This window comes from Polypterus senegalus, chromosome 7 (genome assembly GCF_016835505.1).
Source record: "Polypterus senegalus isolate Bchr_013 chromosome 7, ASM1683550v1, whole genome shotgun sequence".
Lineage (NCBI taxonomy): Eukaryota > Metazoa > Chordata > Cladistia > Polypteriformes > Polypteridae > Polypterus > Polypterus senegalus.
In genome coordinates, this window is record NC_053160.1 from 110,727,292 (window position 1) to 110,745,678 (window position 18,387).

Here is an 18,387-nt window from a genome sequence, read left to right on the forward strand (position 1 = left end):
GGTTAGAATTTTATGGCAGGATCAAGCATGTGTCAAACACATTCTAAAAGAAATTTCTCGTCCAAAAGTTTGTTTTAAAAGATTTAATGACAATTCAAAGCAAACAGTTCACACAAGAATAAAAAAAAAATGTTGTTACACACATTAGAATAAAAGGTAAAATAATTGGAATAAATGTCTCTTCTGTAAACTTAGCTTTTCTTGTCAAACTTTATTTGTTTCTATACTTAAAATGTTTCACTTCACCTTCAGTATGTTGTAAATGTAATGCACTGCACATGCAATAGAGCATGTTGCATTACATTTTATTGGGCATGTTAAGGCATGGTTTAAAACCATGTGCCCTCCATGCCTTACTTACAGCAGAGGGACAAGAAATAGTTAGAATATACCAATTAAATTCAGCTTGTGGGGGTTATAAGAACCTCCCAAAATTCCTGCTTATGGATTTGCTGATCTAAGATCTTATTAGCCTTCTTTCTATATTCATAATAATGATACCGCAACTTAAAGATTAGCTGTTCTTTGTCTTTTGTTGTTAAAGGATTACATTCTGATTCACTGCAAAAAAAATTAGCTAAAAAATAAGATATAAACACTGAATTTCAGGAGAAAATGACTTAATATTAGCGAAATTATCTGTCCAAGTAGTAAGATAATTTTACTTGCCAAGACATTTTAAAATAAGTTAGTTCCAGTCTAGAAATAAGAAAGCCCAGATAGGTGTTCAAAGGTCTGAAATAAGTACAAAATGCTGTTTTTTAGAACAAATTACTTAAGATTAGACTTTCTACAGTGCAAATACACTGAATATTAGAAAATAATTTCCAATTCAGTTATTTTGCTTTCTTAATTTTTGCTTTCTTAATTTTAGCACACTGGAAACTGAAGGCCAAGGAACAAGAGAATAAATCACTAATATAAGTGGAAAATTCCTAATACCAGTGGAGAACGAAAGTCTTGTTACTTGAAAGAAGTTAGCTCATCTTGAAATAGGTAGTCCAATATTTAACCACAGAGCATACATCTTAAAACAGGAAAATTATTTTACAAAAATCACAGAATAAGAAAAAAATATATGATTATTAAGAAATACATGCTTGAAATAAGCAAAATTATATGCCAATGGGGTGAGATATATTGACTTGGATTTTTAAAAAATCCAGAAATTAATTAATTTCAACACATACTAAGCTATATTTGCATGATATATACAACACATTTCACTCTACCTACAAAAGAATAAGGTAAAAGTAGCATAGTGCTCTCATTTTAGGATGGTCTTCATTTCAGTGGAAACAATGTTCCTCTTTCCCTATGTGCTGCAGTTCAAAGTAATGTTTTCTGACCTGCTCCAACACACTGTCACTATGAAGTATGTATTTGGGGCTTGGTAGTTGAATGATTTTAGAGAGGCTGGCTTCTTCTAAAAGTTTTCTGGAACATCCTTGCTCACTGGATTGAGGGGTAGGTGAAAGACTGGCATTTTTTAGAGTATTGCATTCAGAAGAGGAGGGAGATGTACAGCTGTCTTGTAAGTATTCTTGCTGCACAGAAACCTGCAGCTCCTGTTACAAACAAATACAGGAAAAGGACATTGAAAATAGTCACCAGTTATCAATAAACTGTTTATGAATTATGAACTTTGATGAAGCCTGACATAAATGGAAATATTTACTTTTATTTAACATAAATGAAATTAGTAATCAAAGACAGCATTGCTCAAATATCTGACCACTTATATTTTCATTGTTAGATTTTTAGGTAACTAAAAACAAGATAGTAGTCATCTTTTTTACTTCCTGATAAAACATAGAAACAATATGTGCTTAGTTATCTATTGATATGGAGTATTTTCACACTATGTTGTATTGAACTAAATAAGTGCTACATGAGTACTGTGAAATTCTTACTTGTGTGTGCTAATTAACATGTAACATGCTATCATTCTCAGGCACCATGATAAAGTTTATCAAAATATTTGTAAATTAATATAGACTTTGTATAAATTACAAACATACTTAAATATGTGTTTACATAAAGATTCATATGGTGAGGTGAACATGTTGGGCCAACAGCCTTGATGGATGCATGAGCTTTCCTGTGCTCAGGTGTGACATTTCAAACTGCTTTTATTGAATTATGGAAAATTTTAATTGAGAAGGACCAAGCCCAAGTTTCTACTCTTCACATTTTCACATCTATAAATATATATTTATGTTGTCATCACTTTCATAACCCAGACACAGGGGATGCACAAACCAGTGTGTTTCTTTGTGCCGGTCCCAAGCCCGGATAAATGGGGAGGGTTACGTCAGGAAGGGCATCCGGTGTAAAGTTTTGCCAAATCAATATTCGGACAACAGTACAAATTTCCATACCGGATCAGTCGAGCCCCGGGTTAACAATGATCGCCACCGGTACTGTTAGTCAACAGGGTGCTGGCAGAAATTGGGCTACTGTTGGCCGAAGGAGAAGAAGAGGGGGGAAACGTGTCCGGAGGCAGGAGGAGAAGAGGAAAGTAAAGAGAGTGGAAGTGAGGGTAGGAACTTTGAATTAACGGGGCAACAGTGACCCCTAGCTTCTTAAACTATACAAATAAGGCAATCAAAAAGCTGGAGCATACAATAATGGCAGTGAAATGGGAATTGAACAAATAATATTATACTACCAAAGTGGCAGATGACACATAATATTAAAGTGACACATACTAAAGTGACATTAATATCTCTGTATTATAAAAAAAATCCTGGAAAGACAAGCAGGGTAACAAGACATGATCTTCTCGGAAGACTCTTAAAAGACCCATGAGACGTAAACAATATCAAATAAGAGAGCACAGTCAGCAAACACTCAGTCATGTAAAGGCACGTAGCACACACAGATCCTGTGCTCCGAGCACATATAAAGCATATAAGGACAGTACGTTCTAGATGAAACATCAACGACTAGGCAAAGAAGAAAGAGCAGCGTGGAGAAAAGAGACCCAAAAACGTTGGAGAGAAAAAAAGGCAGATAAGAGATTATGAAAGCATTGGAATTCGAAAGGCTCAAACAAACGATGGAGTGATACACATGCAGAGAAAGGTAAAGAATATGAAAGCATAAAATTCGAAAGTATTGTAGCTGACAATACTAACCAGGTTGACACCTTTTTTGTTTTAAGTGACTATTAGGTCCGATTGAGGGAGGGCAGAGTACAGCACAGAAGACTGCTAGTGGGATATTGATTGATACAGTAAGGGGGGGGAGCGAGACCCAGGTGATGAGGGGCTGGAGAGGGTGCTAGAAAATTGTTTGGGGTTACGATTGTTCAAGTAAAACTTTTGAGACACTTTTTTACATCAGTCGCTACAGTATCAAAAAATAGATAGTAAAGATCGCATTAGCGCAAACAAAAGGAAATTAATCATCAGGACCAGGTGTAAGTGAAAAAATAGCAGGACAAAGTGATGTCAGAAATAAAAGGCAAAGCACAGAAAACAAAGTCTTTTCGCCTTTGCATCATTCAATGAACAAAAAGTAGATTTACACAATAATGGACCCATGCTACGAGAATTTGTGGTCCCGCAACTGTTAAAGCAACGACAAGTTTAATTTCAAAGAAAACACAATTCGGTCAGGTGTATATTTATGATCACGGAGAAGTTATCAAAACGTGAGCAGCAGAGACACGAAGTAGCAAAAAGGACAGCGGCTGTACAGGCTTTAAAATGATTGACACTGCCTCCCCTTCACAACGCGAACAGCATTATACGCCTTGCGAGAAAGAGATGTAACCACGCTCAGGGCCAGAAATAAAGGACAAGTATTGTTTTTACAATGTCACGCAAGATAAGGCAGTGAGCCATCATTTAAAACAAGTCCACAGACATCTAATCTAGCAGTTGTTGGATTGCTTTTGGCAGACACGCATCATGTGCTCACAGCTCTTAAAACAATGACATGCGACAAGCAGAACAGGCAGCTCGCCAGCAGCAGAAAGACAGCAGATGATCCAACGGCATTTCCTTATCGTTTGTTCAGCCCAACCCGACACACACAACGTGAGCAGTGTTATACGTCCTGTGAGAAAGAGATGTAACCACGTCAAGTATTGTTTTTACAAAAGGTTTTAGAGTACAGTAATCCCTCGCTATATCGCGCTTCGACTTTCGCGGCTTCACTCTATCACGGATTTTAAATGTAAGCACATCTAAATATATATCATGGATTTTTCACTAGTTCGCCGCTTTCTGCGGACAATGGGCCTTTTAATTTAGGTTACATGCTTCCTCAGTTTGATTGCCCAGTTGATTTCATACAAGGGACGCTATTGGCGGATTGCTTAGAAGCTGCCCAATCAGAGCATGTATTACATATTAACTAAAACTCCGCGGTGCTTGTTTGCTTCTCTCTATCTTTCTCACTCTCTCTGCCTGACGGAGGGGGTGTGAGCAGAGGGGCTGTTTGCACAGAGGACACGGACGCTCCTCTACAAAATGCCGCTTTATCGCGGTGCTTCTGTATACTTAAAAGCACGTATTGATTTTTTGATTGTTTGCTTTTCTTAGCAAGCGCTCTCTCTGACATTATCTGCTCCTGACGGCGCTCTTTTGAAGATAAGATATGTTTGCATTCTTTTAATTGTGAGAAAGAACTGTCATCTCTGTCTTGTCATGGAGCACAATTTAAACGTTTGGCTAAAGGGTGTTATTTCATGTCTAGAGGGCTCTAATAATGTTAACAGGGTGGGAGAGTTTATAAGGGCTTAAAATATATAAAAATAACCATACAAACATATGGTTTCTACTTCCCGGATTTTCACCTATCGCGGGTGGGTCTGGAACGCAACCCCCGCGATCGAGGAGGGATTACTGTAAAAGTGAAAATAATGCATATGTAACAATTCCCATTAAAATAATAATCTCTTTAAATTGTATATCCGGTTAAGCAAACATGGTGGTGGGCAAGCGAAGCGACCAGGGGGTGGAGCCCCCTAATTAAAGTAAAAATAAAGTGACATGGCTTAAGCTGACAGGATAATATGTTTAAAGTGATGTTCTGAAAAGGTTATACAGTAGTGACCAAGAAGTGAGATATCATATATAGTGCATAGTTAATGAAGCCAGTATAGCTTATGAGCAGAGAAGTAGAATCAGGCCCACAAATTCAACCACCCCCTGCCCCTGATGGGAAGACTTAAAGAGTCTAATGGCCCAGGGTGACAAAAAATCTTTTGTATCTGTCCGTATTGCAATTCTGTGATAGCAGTCTACCATTAAACAAACTCCTCTGCTTAATTATGGAGGTGTATAGTGGGTGATGTTCATTGTTCATAATAAATATCAGCTTGCATAGTGTCCTTCACTCTACAAATGTCACCAGAAAGTCCATTTCTATAACAACCACAGATCCTGCTTGCATGATCAGTGTGTCAATACACTCAGCATCTCTCTTCTCCAGGTTAAACCTCAGCACACCACAGCTTAGGAGAGAGTACTGGCAACCACCAACTGATGGAACATCTGCAGGAGTTTCTTACATATGTTAAATGGGTCCAGCCTCCTCAGAAAACAGAGCCACCTTTGCCTCTTCCTGAACAGAGCCTTTGTGTACGCTGACAAGTCCAGCCTGTCATCCAACTGCACTCCAAGGTATTCACAGGTCTTGACCCACTCCACATCAGCCGCCCCTTCAATGGAGACATGTCTCAGTGGTGGTCTAAACATACAGTAGCCCAGGGCCATCTCCTTGGTTTTGGAAATGTTCAACAGCAGTTGGTTTGACCAACACCATCCTAGTCATTCACCAGAGCCCTATATTCCACATCCTGTCCAACCCTGACACACCACACAATGGCAGTGAGCTGAGAACTAAAGTTCGATGTGTACAAGGTGAAGAGTAAAGCGGAAAGAACAGTGCCCTGTTGAGCTCCTGTGCTACTGATTGCAGACTGTGATGTGCATTTCCCCAGTCTAACAAACTGACATCTACCAAAGAGGTAATCTGTAATCCAGTTCACCAGTTGCAAGTACATTACAAATCTGTACAGCTTGTACACTGGCTGTTACACACTGAAATCAAATGTATGTTTTTATTTTAAAATAGTAAGAATAAGAGCAGTTTACTTCTCAAAAGAGAATCGTGCGGGATCAAACTCATGACCGTTTGATTATTAGTCAGCAGCTGATACCATTACGCTACCATGGCAGTTGTGATAAGTATGTGTCAATGTGGCATGCTAAGGCGGCTTATTTTCTGCAGTTATATTTTTGAATAAAAGCATACTTGTTCTGTTTTAATTTGTACCTTTTGTGAAACTGTTAATTTGATATTTGGACTTCAGGCTTCATACATTCATACCCTACATTTTGTCATTTACTACTACAATATGAAAAACGTTTCTGTTTTAAAAATGTGTTTACACGGATTACTGTAGAAACAGAACACACTTGAAATACATGTATTCCAAATAATGATCTATTATTTCCACTCTAAAACTCCACTTCACTCCCAGATAATCAATCAAGGCATGAGCTAGGAGAAGTTTGTGCACGTTCTAAGTCGGTGGGGGTGATGGAATAGCTGGCTACTTGCAACTTTTCTTTATCAGCACATTTAGATTAACAAAAGACACTGGCGGAGAGGTGAGCGATTTAAGATGGGACAGATCTACAAGTTTTTTCGTAGGCTCTGGTAATTCTAGTGTTAAACCAAGTTACAGATTCAAAAGACTACAATCATTTGTGTATGATATTTAAAAAAAAGTTTTATTTATGCCTGGGAAGTGCTATCGAGACTCCAAAAAAAATAATCTCTTTGCACTTGCATCAGATTTGTGTTTCAGAGACATTCTTGAAGGGTGAAGACAAAAGTTTAAGATGAGCTCTTCTGCACAGCGCTGTACAGCTATCACAGCATGAAGGCACCAGTCGTCAAAACGTCTGATGTATATGGTGATCCAGATCTAATTATGCAATTTTCATTACGCTATAACTTATTCAGTTTATTACATAGAAAATCACCCGAAAAATCCCGGACCATCGAGAAGTGTGCAAACTGATAACATGAAGAATCGTCTTCGCGCCGAACTGGAATCATCCCTGCATAAATCAAAGTCATCCAGATGATCTGGATCTGCCTAATTAGATCTGGGCCACCCTGTACTGACAAGAGACAACTTCCTGCTATATGCGTAACAGTACAAGCAGGCTTGCTATTGGAAATGAATGGGGGAAGCGAGGGGCGGTTCATCACCAGCCCACCTCACACTCACCTCCACTACAGTATGCTGCCTGCAGCATCCGCAACACCACTGCCCCCATTCAACACGCAGCCATCCGAGGCACACTACAATGCTACCCCCCGCCACCCCGGGTCACCACTTGCAGCATTACCAGCCACTCACCTAGAACGAACAGGGCATGCCGTGTGTGGTGGGCAGGCAGTAATACCACTTGCCGCCTAGAGCCACCCAAGGGACACTACACCGCAAGAGCAGCGAAATCGCCCCCCTCCAGCCTCCGTCCAGCTACCGCTTGCAGCGTCCCCAGGCCGAAGATGAAGGAGCGGTAGTTACTGAGGCACATGCGTCGCAGCTGTGGCCCCGTTCGTATTCTGTAGGTGTAAGATGATTTTTTTTTTTTATTTGAAATACCCCTAGTGACAATACATCACTCTCTCTTCCTAACCTCTCTCTCTCTCTCTCATTTCTCCTAGGGCACGAAGTAGAAAATTGCCGACAGTGGGGTAACTCGCGTTGAAATCGTAATTGAGGAACTCGAAGCACTTGATGAACAGATTCAGAAACTCCTGTCCCGACGGAAATACCTGAGAAATCTGAAGGCCCGGCTGTTGGATAAACCGTCCTTGCCATCTGGAACCGGCGAAACATCAACCCCGCGTTGTGCCGACCTCACCCGCGTCTCGTAGGCGCGGCGCTGCTGACCTCGGTGGATTTCAGCTATGCAGGCGGGGGTTCAAGGCCAGAGCACCTCCATCGGCACAGGCGAGCATTTTATCTCAGAACCGGTTTGACCCTCTCCGCGTCCCCATTTCGCCTTCAGCACCTGGTGATGTATTAGTGGTAGGTGATTCTATCGTTAGAAACCTTAATGTCGCATGCCCTAATGCAAAATCGTTTGTTTCTTGTTTTCCGGTGCTCGTGTCCGAGATGTAATGAAACGTGCGCCAGCAGTCTACGAGAAACACAAGGAGAGGGCAGTTGGATCAATCGTCTTGCATGCCGCGTAAACGATATAAGGCACCGACAATCAGAAATCCTGAAGGCTGACTTCGCAGCTTTGATTAAAGACACGAAGGAGAGGACCCCATCGGCAAAGATCTTCGTTTGGTCCACTACCTCTCGTCAGACGATCCAACGAGTACTACAGTCGTCTGCTAGGGTTGAACAACTGGCTACAGGGTTTCTGCAAGAAGAAGGATGTCGGTTTCATCAACAATTGGAATCTCTTTTGGAAAGGCGCGTCTCTTCAAGCGTGATGGCCTGCATCCGAACAGTTTCGGCGCCCGGGTCCTCTCCGAAAACATATCGAAGGTAATTCGGTTTTCTTGACTATCTATCTCTGCTCTTAACCCCTTCCGAAATAATACTGCTGTGCCAGGACATGATGAATGTTTAATAGAGTCTTCCGTTAAAGTGCACACCATTAATACTGTAATAAGCAATCTCAATGCACGTAGAAAACCTAGGAAATACGGCATAAACTCCAATAATCTAATTAAAATCACTATTTTAGAGGAACAATGTATTAAAACTATAAAACAGATCACAGATTAAACAAAAATACACACAGAGCGCTAATAATAATAATTTAGTTCCTATTCCAAATAACAATAACGCACATAGTACTCATCTCTGCACCTCCGAAACATTAAATATGGCACTATTAAATGTTAGAGCTTTAACTAACAAAACGTTTTTTATCAACGATCTTATTAGTGATAAAAATAGATCTTATTGCACTAAATGAAACATGGCTGAATTCAGATGCGCGCAGTTTTAATCGAATCTGCGCTCCGGATTACAGTTTTACTCATGCAAACCGCCAGGGAAAAGGGGCGGATTGGCTAACATTTACTCGAGCGATTAAAATGTAAAGATGTCAGTTTTGGTAAGTTCAAGTCCTTTGAGTATCTCGCCGTTGTTATTCATGGAGATTCTCAAGTTCTAGTACTATCCGTGTATAGACCTCCTAAATATAACGCGCTTTTTGAGGAATTCTCTGACTTAATGTCAATTTTAATTACTAACTATGACACACTCCTAATAGTTGGCGACTTTAATTTTCATATAGATAATCAGTGTGATCTAAAAGTAAAAGAATTTATGAACCTCCTGGACTCTTTTGATTTGAGACAACTCATAAATCAGCCTACACATAAAGCAGGTCATACATTAGACTTAGTGATTACTAAAGGACTGAAAGTTGATATAAAACAGATCATTGATATTCGTCTATCAGACCATTTTCTTCTACTTTTTAATATAGAAATAATGATAAAAACACTCATGAGAAGCATATTGTTAAAAAACGCTTCTTTGATTCGGCAGCAGCTTTAAAACTTACAAACATTTTAAGCAATCAGTCCGTTTATAGTGCCAGCTATAATAGCGAGGACAATGTAAATAGTAAGGTGGAAAGATTTAATTCTAAAGTGAGAGCTGCTGTTGACATAGTTGCACCTGAAAAGACAGTGAAAAAATCTTCTAGCATTGTTATACCATGGAAGACCCAAAGAGTGTCTGATTTAAAGAGAACATGCCGTAGAGCTGAGCGTCAATGGAGGAAGACTAAACTTACTATCCACCACGAAATATTAAAAGTCAAAATAACAGAATACAATAACACTGTCCGTCTTGAGAGACGCTGCTATTTCTCAAGATTATAAATAACAATGCTAGTAATCCCAGAGTCTTATTTTCAACAATTGATCGCCTACTAAACCCAGGTAGCTCAAAGGAATGCCTCCTAAGTGCTTCCAGTGAAACCTGTGAGGCTGTCGCTGTATTTTCAATCAAAAATTAATGATATTAGAAATAACATAGTATATCTCCCCAACACTAAGGATCCCTAAACCCCAGCATCCTGTTATAAACAAATTAAACTCTTTCACTAGGATAGATTTACCTGATTTACAAAAAATAATCTCTCAATTAAAACCCTCCACCTCGTCCTTGACCCGATACCAACAAGGTTTTTCAAAGAAGTATCAGGCGTGCTAATTGATAATGTTCTTGACATAGTAAATTCGTCACTAGATACTGGGGTCTTCCCAGACTGTCTTAAGACTGCTGTAGTTAAACCCCTACTTAAGAAACATAATCTTGACCCTCAGCTCTTGAAAATTTTAGACCCATCTCTAACCTGCCTTCTTAAGTAAAGTTCTGAGAAGGCAGTCATTATGCAGTTAAATGACCACCTAAATAAACATGCTATTCTTGATAAATTTCAGTCAGGTTTTAGAACAAATCACAGCACAGAAACTGCACTCGTTAAAGTAGTAAATGACTTGCGGGTAAATGCAGACAGAGGCCATTTATCTGTTCTCATCCTCTTAGATCTGAGTGCTGCATTTGACACCATTGATCACAACATTCTTAGAAATCGCCTTAGTCAATGGGTGGGCCTCTCTGGCAGTGTCTTAAATTGGTTTGAATCCTACCTGACAGGGAGAAAATATTTTGTTAGTTGTGGGAATTACAACTCAAGACACATGATATCCAATATGGTGTTCCACAAGGCTCTATCCTGGGTCCGCTGTTATTCTCAATCTACATGCTTCCGTTAGGTCAGATTATCTCAGGGCACAACGTGAGCTACCACAGCTATGCTGATGACACACAGCTGTACTTATCAATAGCACCTGATGACCCTGATTCTATTGATTCACTAACACAATGTCTGACTAGTATCTCAGAATGGATGAATAGTAATTTTCTCAAGTTAAATAAAGAGAAAACTGAAATTTTAGTGATCAGCAATAATGGATACAATGAGGCTATTAGAAATAAACTGGATACATTAGGATTAAAAGTCAAGACGGAGGTAAAAAGCTTAGGGGTGATTGTTGACTGTAATCTGAATTTTAAATCACATATTAATCAGATCATTAGGACAGCATTTTTCACTTAAGAAACATAAGTAAAGTTAGACCTCTTATATCACTGAAAGATGCTGAGAAATTAGTTCACGCGTTTGTTTTCAGTCGACTAGATTACTGTAATGCACTCCTCTCAGGACTACCCAAAAAGATATAAATCGTTTGCAACTAGTGCAGAATGCAGCTGCTAGAATCCTAACTAGGAAAAGAAAATCAGAACACATCACTCCAGTTTTGATGTCACTACACTGGTTACCTGTGTCATTCAGAATTGACTTTAAAATTCTGCTTATGGTTTATAAAGCCTTAAATAATCTCGCCCCATCTTATATATCGGAATGTCTGACACCTTATATTCCAAATCGTAACCTCAGATCCTCAAATGAGTGTCTCCTTAGAATTCCAAGAACAAAACTTAAAAGAAGTGGTGAGGCGGCCTTCTGCTGTTATGCACCTAAAATCTGGAATAGCCTGCCAATAGGAATTCGCCAGGCTGATACAGTAGAGCACTTTAAAACACTGCTGAAAACACATTACTTTAACATGGCCTTTTTATAACTTAATTTTAATCTTAATTTAACTTAATCCTGATACTCTGTATGTTCAATTCATCATAATAACTATTCATGGTGGCTCTAAAATCGGTACTGACCCCTACTCTCTTTTCTGTTTCTTTTTCCGGTTTCTTTGTGGTGGTGGCCTGTGCCACCTCCACCTACTCAAAGCTTCATGATGCTCCAACAATGATGGATGGATTAAAAGGAAGAAGTCTACGTGACCATCATCATCATCAAGCCCTTCCGTGAGAATCCTAAATCCAAAGAGGACTGTTTCATTTATGTTAGGTAGAATGCCCAGAGGGGACTGGGCGGTCTCATGGTCTGGAATCCCTACAGATTTTATTTTTCTCCAGCCGTCTGGAGTTTTTTTTGTTTTTCTGTCCCCCCTGGCCATTGAACCTTACTCTTATTCGATGTTAATGTTGATTTATTTTTTTTTATAATTGTGTCTTTCATTTTTCTATTCTTTAATATGTAAAGCACTTTGAGCTACTGTTTGTATGAAAATGTGCTATATAAATAAATGTTGTTGTTGTTGTTAGGTCAGATGTCCATAACCTGGGGACTACCTGTATTTTTTTTGTTATGAAACCTAAGTTTGGTTAAGTAATACATAAATCAATGGTTGCTTCAAATTTAAATCAAAAGGTTCCTGACTGCCTTAAGCTCAGGCAAATGCTTTGTGGACTTAACCAGTTGTTATCTTCATTTTATTAAAAACTTTAGAAGTATAATTTTGCCCATCACTTCATTAACCAAGAAATCTTAATAAAAGTTCATATGTATCCAAGAAGCTCAAATGCCTTTTGAATAATTAAAGAAATTAGTCTGTTCTGCTTCTACTGTTTATTAAAACACTAGCAAAATACCCGCTCTTCGCAACGGAGAAGTAGTGTGTTACAGAAGTTATGAAAAAGAAAAGGAAACATTTTAAAAATAACATAACCTGATTGTCAATGTAATTGTTTTGTCACTGTTGAGTGTTGCTGTCATCAAGGATTTGATTATCATTACTTCTTTCAATCAGGTTCGTATTTGGAGGACGTGTTGTTTTGAAGTTACATTCCGTGTTTGTCAACCGTTGTAAAGATAACAGGTTTCATTCATCGAAGTGTTCACTACCCAAATCGCTACTCGTGAATGTAAGATGTTTAACAGGCATTCCCAGTATTAACTTGTGCTAAACGTGCCATGGTGTGACGTAAGGGGAACTGACTGTAAAAAGGCAAGGAGGCGCGTATTTTGAACGAAAAGGGAAAAGACAGCGAAGGAGCAGAAAAGTGAGAAGAAAAACTGTTTAAATAAAGAGCTAGGAAGGTGAATGGAAAGAAGCAGCCAGCGGTAAAGCAAGGAAGACTCCGTAATAAGGATGGTTGGGTGCATGTAGAAGGTGTAACAATAAGATTGTTAAGCCTTATGATAATGTTCCCACACAGAGGGTTTAGAGAGACACACAGGGAGAAGTATAGAATAGGGAAGCCCGTGTGACTGTTCTGCTGTTCTCCTTCGACAGTTCTGTGGCTCTGCATATTTGTATGCACCTCTCTAAAGTCAGTTTGTCTTCTCTCAGTAATCTTTGTTGCAAACTTGCATCACTGGTTCCGCACACAATTCGTCACGTGATAAAGAACTTTTAATCTCCCCGAAATTGCATGTGCCTGCTAACACTCTCAGATCTGTGACGTAGTTGTCTATATTTTCTCCTTTTGCCTGATTTCTTGAAAAAAATTGGAACCTCTCTACAGTTTTGTTTATTTTTGGGTTGTAATGTTCATCAAATTTACGTATCATCAAGCTCATGGTTAACTCATCAGGTCTTACATCACCGGTCAGCGCCTGACACAATTCTCTGCCGCTCTCTCCAATAAGATAACAAAATAATCTGACCTTAGTGTTTTCCTCTGCTTCTGGCATTGCAAATTCTGTGTATAATCTGAACTCGTCCTTCCATGTTCTCCATGACTTCACCAGGTCTTTAACGTTGAGGCTTTATACCCTGCGTCTTCTCATTAAACTTCTATCTCGCAAATATCTTGTGCGATCTTGCAATATCCACAGCTTTATTTAATTTTAGCTCAGACCTGGCACTTAAAAGTTTCTCTCACACTTTTCGCTGTTTGTGCCAAACACTATTCTATCCCTGACCATCTAAGATGTTTAGATCTCTCGGGCTGTCTGTGTGTGTGTGCGTGCGCTGCCTGTGTGTGTGTCTGTCTCTCACGCACTGCCTGTGTGTGTGCGTGCGCTGCCTGTATGTGTGCGTCTGTCTCTCTTGTGCTGCCTGTGTGTGTGTGCGTTGCGCTCTCTCCCTCTCTCTCTCTTGCTCGCTGCACAGGGAGAGACTGAGCATGTACAAACTGAAAGGGAAACTGGCTTGTTCGTATACCGAGTGTGTGGTCGTGAACCGAGGCAAAAGTTTGGCAAACTTTTTGGTTGTAAACCGAGTTGTACGTGTACCGAGACGTTCGTGAACTGAGATTCCACTGTATATGGACGAACGTAGGTTCCAGTTATGACCATTACGCATAGAATTTCGAAATGAAACCTGCCTAACTTTTGTAAGTAAGCTGTACGGAATGAGACTGCCAAATTTCAGCCTTCCACGTACACGGGAAGTTGGAGAATTAGTGATGAGTGAGTGAGTGAGTGAGTGAGTGAGTGAGTGAGTGAGTGAGTCAGTCAGTCAGTCAGTCAGTGAGGGCTTTGCCTTTTATTAGTATAGATCAAAATATTTTGCTTCAATCTAGTGGAAGTGGATGCTTCCAGTATCAGAATGTGACTTATTTCATTTCAAAGTTTTCTGGAAATCAAAAAACTACATTTTTATGCCTTTATGCCAAGAATAACTTCTTACTAACAGAACTGTGATGTTGGCAATCTTGAATTATTGACAATAAAATTAGCTCTGAGTGGGTGGCATCACTTGCTGGAATAGGCCAAATATCATTTTATAATTTGTACAGATCATAAAATCTTTTGAAGACCAACAAATTCTAGACCAGGCAGATGGGCTTAATTTTTTTACAGTGTCACACACATGCACCTGTGGAACAACCTAAAGGCTTGCATGATTGTAATTTACCGCCAATACAAGAGATGACATTATGCAATAACATTTTTTCTGCAGAAAGGAAGATTGACAGTTTACTATCCATGATGTCACTTCCGGGGTCAGACCACCTGGAGCTGCCATTTCCTCTCTGAATCCAACTTAAGAGGAAACAACGCCATCTTGGGCAAACCAAATGATTGATTAACATGTTGTCTCAACTCAACTCAACGCGGTACCACATGTTTTATTTTATTTTACACCTTTTGCATACTTTCAATAGACGGTATTTCCCTTCGGGTGCTTTGCTGTATATGGGTCCATCCCAGGTATTGTTACCTTTGCATGCCGATGAAGATACTGAAACCCATTTCTTAATTTTTGAGCACATACCCACTTGTCATCACTGGGACAATGCAGAGTTGGTATATATAATGGCACCATTCCTGAGGGGGTCTGTGCAGCATGCCTATTATGATCTTGACGTGGAAATAGCTGGTGATTATGATAAACTCAAAGCCGAGTTGCTACTGAAATACGGGATCACTCTGTACCAACAGGCTAGGGCTTGTCATGACTGGACTTTCAGCCCTGAAAAACCTGCACATGCTCAGGGTTATGAAATCTGGAGTAACATAGGTTGCTAGTTTAAGCCCCAGAGCAGCTCCACTAAATATATTACAGAGCTTGTTGCCTGTGAATTCCTTGTGCAAGTCGCACAGAACATCTTGCCCATCCAGTCTGCAGGCCAGAGATATAAATCTGTGGATGCCCTAATAATGGCCCTTAAGCGATACCATGCTGTTTCTCAGGTTGAGAAGGCAGAAAGGTGTGATTAGTGGCACAAGTCTCAACAAGGATGGATTGCCACACCTGAGCACTGCCAGTGCGATTTCAACCCCAAAGTGCACCCGAAGGAGAAGCCATCTTCACCACCCCACTGTTACAAATGTGGGGAGCTTGGCCACACCATTCTTAACTTTCCCCATTTTTGGCGAAACCCATGGACTGCATTTGGGCCAAAGGAGAGAGGTACTGTTGTTTTGTCAATACTTTGTCTTTACCGTGGGATGAGTTGGTGGTTGTGAAAGAGTTTAAGGTTCCAGCACCAACATTTCTATTGTAGCTCGCCATTATATACTTCCATGAAATGAGACCCCAGACAAACCAGTCTGACCTGTATCCATGGGATAACCTGGTGGTATTGGTCCACTAGGTGCATTATAACCTATAAAGGGCTCACTCAAAAGATCCAGGTGGTCGTTATGCATAGCCCCTCTCTTCTCTGTAATTCTTAGGCAGGACTGGTCAGATAATAGTATCATTATTACCTCTGAGAACGCACTGGGCCTTGTTATTGACAAGGAAAATCTGTCACAGGTTGTTCTCACGCCATTTTCACATACAACTACTGATGCAGCTATTCAGTTGGATAGAAGTGATGCTCCGCCATTGCCGTCTGATGATGTAAACCAGGCAGAGGACACAGCAGCACAGGGTGTGACTCCTACTGCTGAGTTATACTGTGACCGCCTTACTCAATTACATTTTCAGTTTAGACAGATGCCCGCTTCCATCATACGAGAACAATGGAACAATTATTCCTTGAAGTTTGCATTAAATGCGGTTGTTCTGATAGACGGCCAACACACAAATTATCCTATGACTCAGGGGCCTTACTTTGTGATGAATAATGATTTATTATTTTGGGTATCAGAACATGAGGGTGAGGTGTGGACATTGCTGTTAGTCCCACGCACTTTCCGGCGACAAGTCCGTGAGCCAGCGCACATCTTAGGTGCCCATTTAGGTACTGAGAAGACCTTGTAGAAAATTAAACTCCATTTCTTTTGGCCAGGAATCAATGAGGAGGTCCTTTGCTTTTGCATTTCATGTTCAAAATGTGCTCCTCTTTTTCCAGTTCCGCTCATAGACCTTTTGAGTGGTTGGGGTCAACATTGTCAGACCTCTAGAACCCTCTGTAACAAGTATATTTTAGTCTTTGTGGATTATGCTACCCAATACTTTGAAGCCATGCCCTTGAGAGTGGCTAACTCAAAAGTCATTGCACAGGAACTTGTAGGGGTCTTTGTGTTTCTGGTATCCCTAAAGAAGTCCTAGCTGAGCCTGGAACACCATTTACTTTGGAAACATTCAGGAAGGTTGCCAAATTACTATGCTTTAAGCATTTAAAAACCTCCATATACTATCCTGAAACAGATGTGTTAGAAGAGCGCTTCAATCAGACACTCAAGCAAATGCTACGCAAAGTGGTCAACGAGGATGGAAGAAACTGGTTTTCCTACAAGGAGGTTCCACAAGTCTCTATAGGGTTCTCCTTTTTTGAGTTATTATACGGATGACAATCTTGCAGTATTTTGGACATTTTAAAAGAGGGGTGGGAAGAGGAGGCCAATCCTTATACAAATATTTTGGAATATATTGACCAGTTACGCAATACATTTGTCAAAATTAGACCCATTGTAAAAGAGAACATTGAGCTTGCTCAATCAGCTCAGGCTTGTTATTACAACCAGGGTACAACTCTTCTAGAGTTTCTTCAATGGGACCGTGTTATGGTGCTCATTCCCACTACCCATTACAAATTATTGGCTCATTTGCAAAGCTCTTATGAGATTATGGAGAGGAAAGGTTTGGTTGACTATTTTCTGAAACAACCTATTAAGCTACTGGCTGAGTGGGTGTGCCATGTGAATTTGTTAAAACTGTGGACAGAAAGGGAGCCCGACCCTTACTCCTCCCAACCTCGCTCCCTCTTTACATTCCAACAGTTTAATCTTGGCAACAATTTTATTTCCCAACAAACCCTAGGAGTGGTTAATGAGCGACCTGGAAGAACCTCCCTCATTGAGCATGACATTGTGACAGAACTGGGAGTTGTAGTCAAAGAACACCCATATCACCTCCCAGAAGCCAAATGAGCTACAGTTGAACTTGAGATCAGACGAATGCTAGACCTGGGTGTTATTGAGGAGAGTTTTAGTCCCTGGTCTAGCCCCATTGTTCTGATCCCAGACAGGTGCTAGCACTTTTGCAACGACTTCCGTTGGCTTAATCAAGTCTCCCTATTTGATGCTTATCCCATGTCCCAAGTTGACAAACTCCTTGAGTAACTGGAAAAGGGTATTGGCAAATTCCTTCAATGGTGCCTGCAAAGGAAAGAACCATGTTTAGTAAAATGGCAGTATACAGTTCTCCTAAATGGTTTGCACAGGGCACCCAAGACATTCCAATATCTGATGGACGGTGTGCTCCAGCCCCACCAGGCCTATAGAGCCACCTATCTGGATGACATTGTAATTTATTCCGACATGTGGGAGGATCATATACAACAGGTATATGCATTGTTACTGATACATAGTAAAGTTGGCTTAAGGATTAATGCAAAAAAAATTTTTTTTGGTTTAACTGAGGCAAAATATTTGGGGTACTTTGTAGGCAAAGGCACTGTACGTCCCCACTGTTTCAAAGTAGATGCCATATTTAACTGGCCTTGTCCAAAAACCAAGAGGCAAATCCAGGCATTCGTAGGTTTGGCGGGATATTATCACTGGTTCATACCCCGGTTCTCTGAGAGGACTGCCCCTTTAAGGAATTTGACAAAGATAACAGCTCCTAATTCAGTGGTATGGGATAAAAACTGGGAGACCA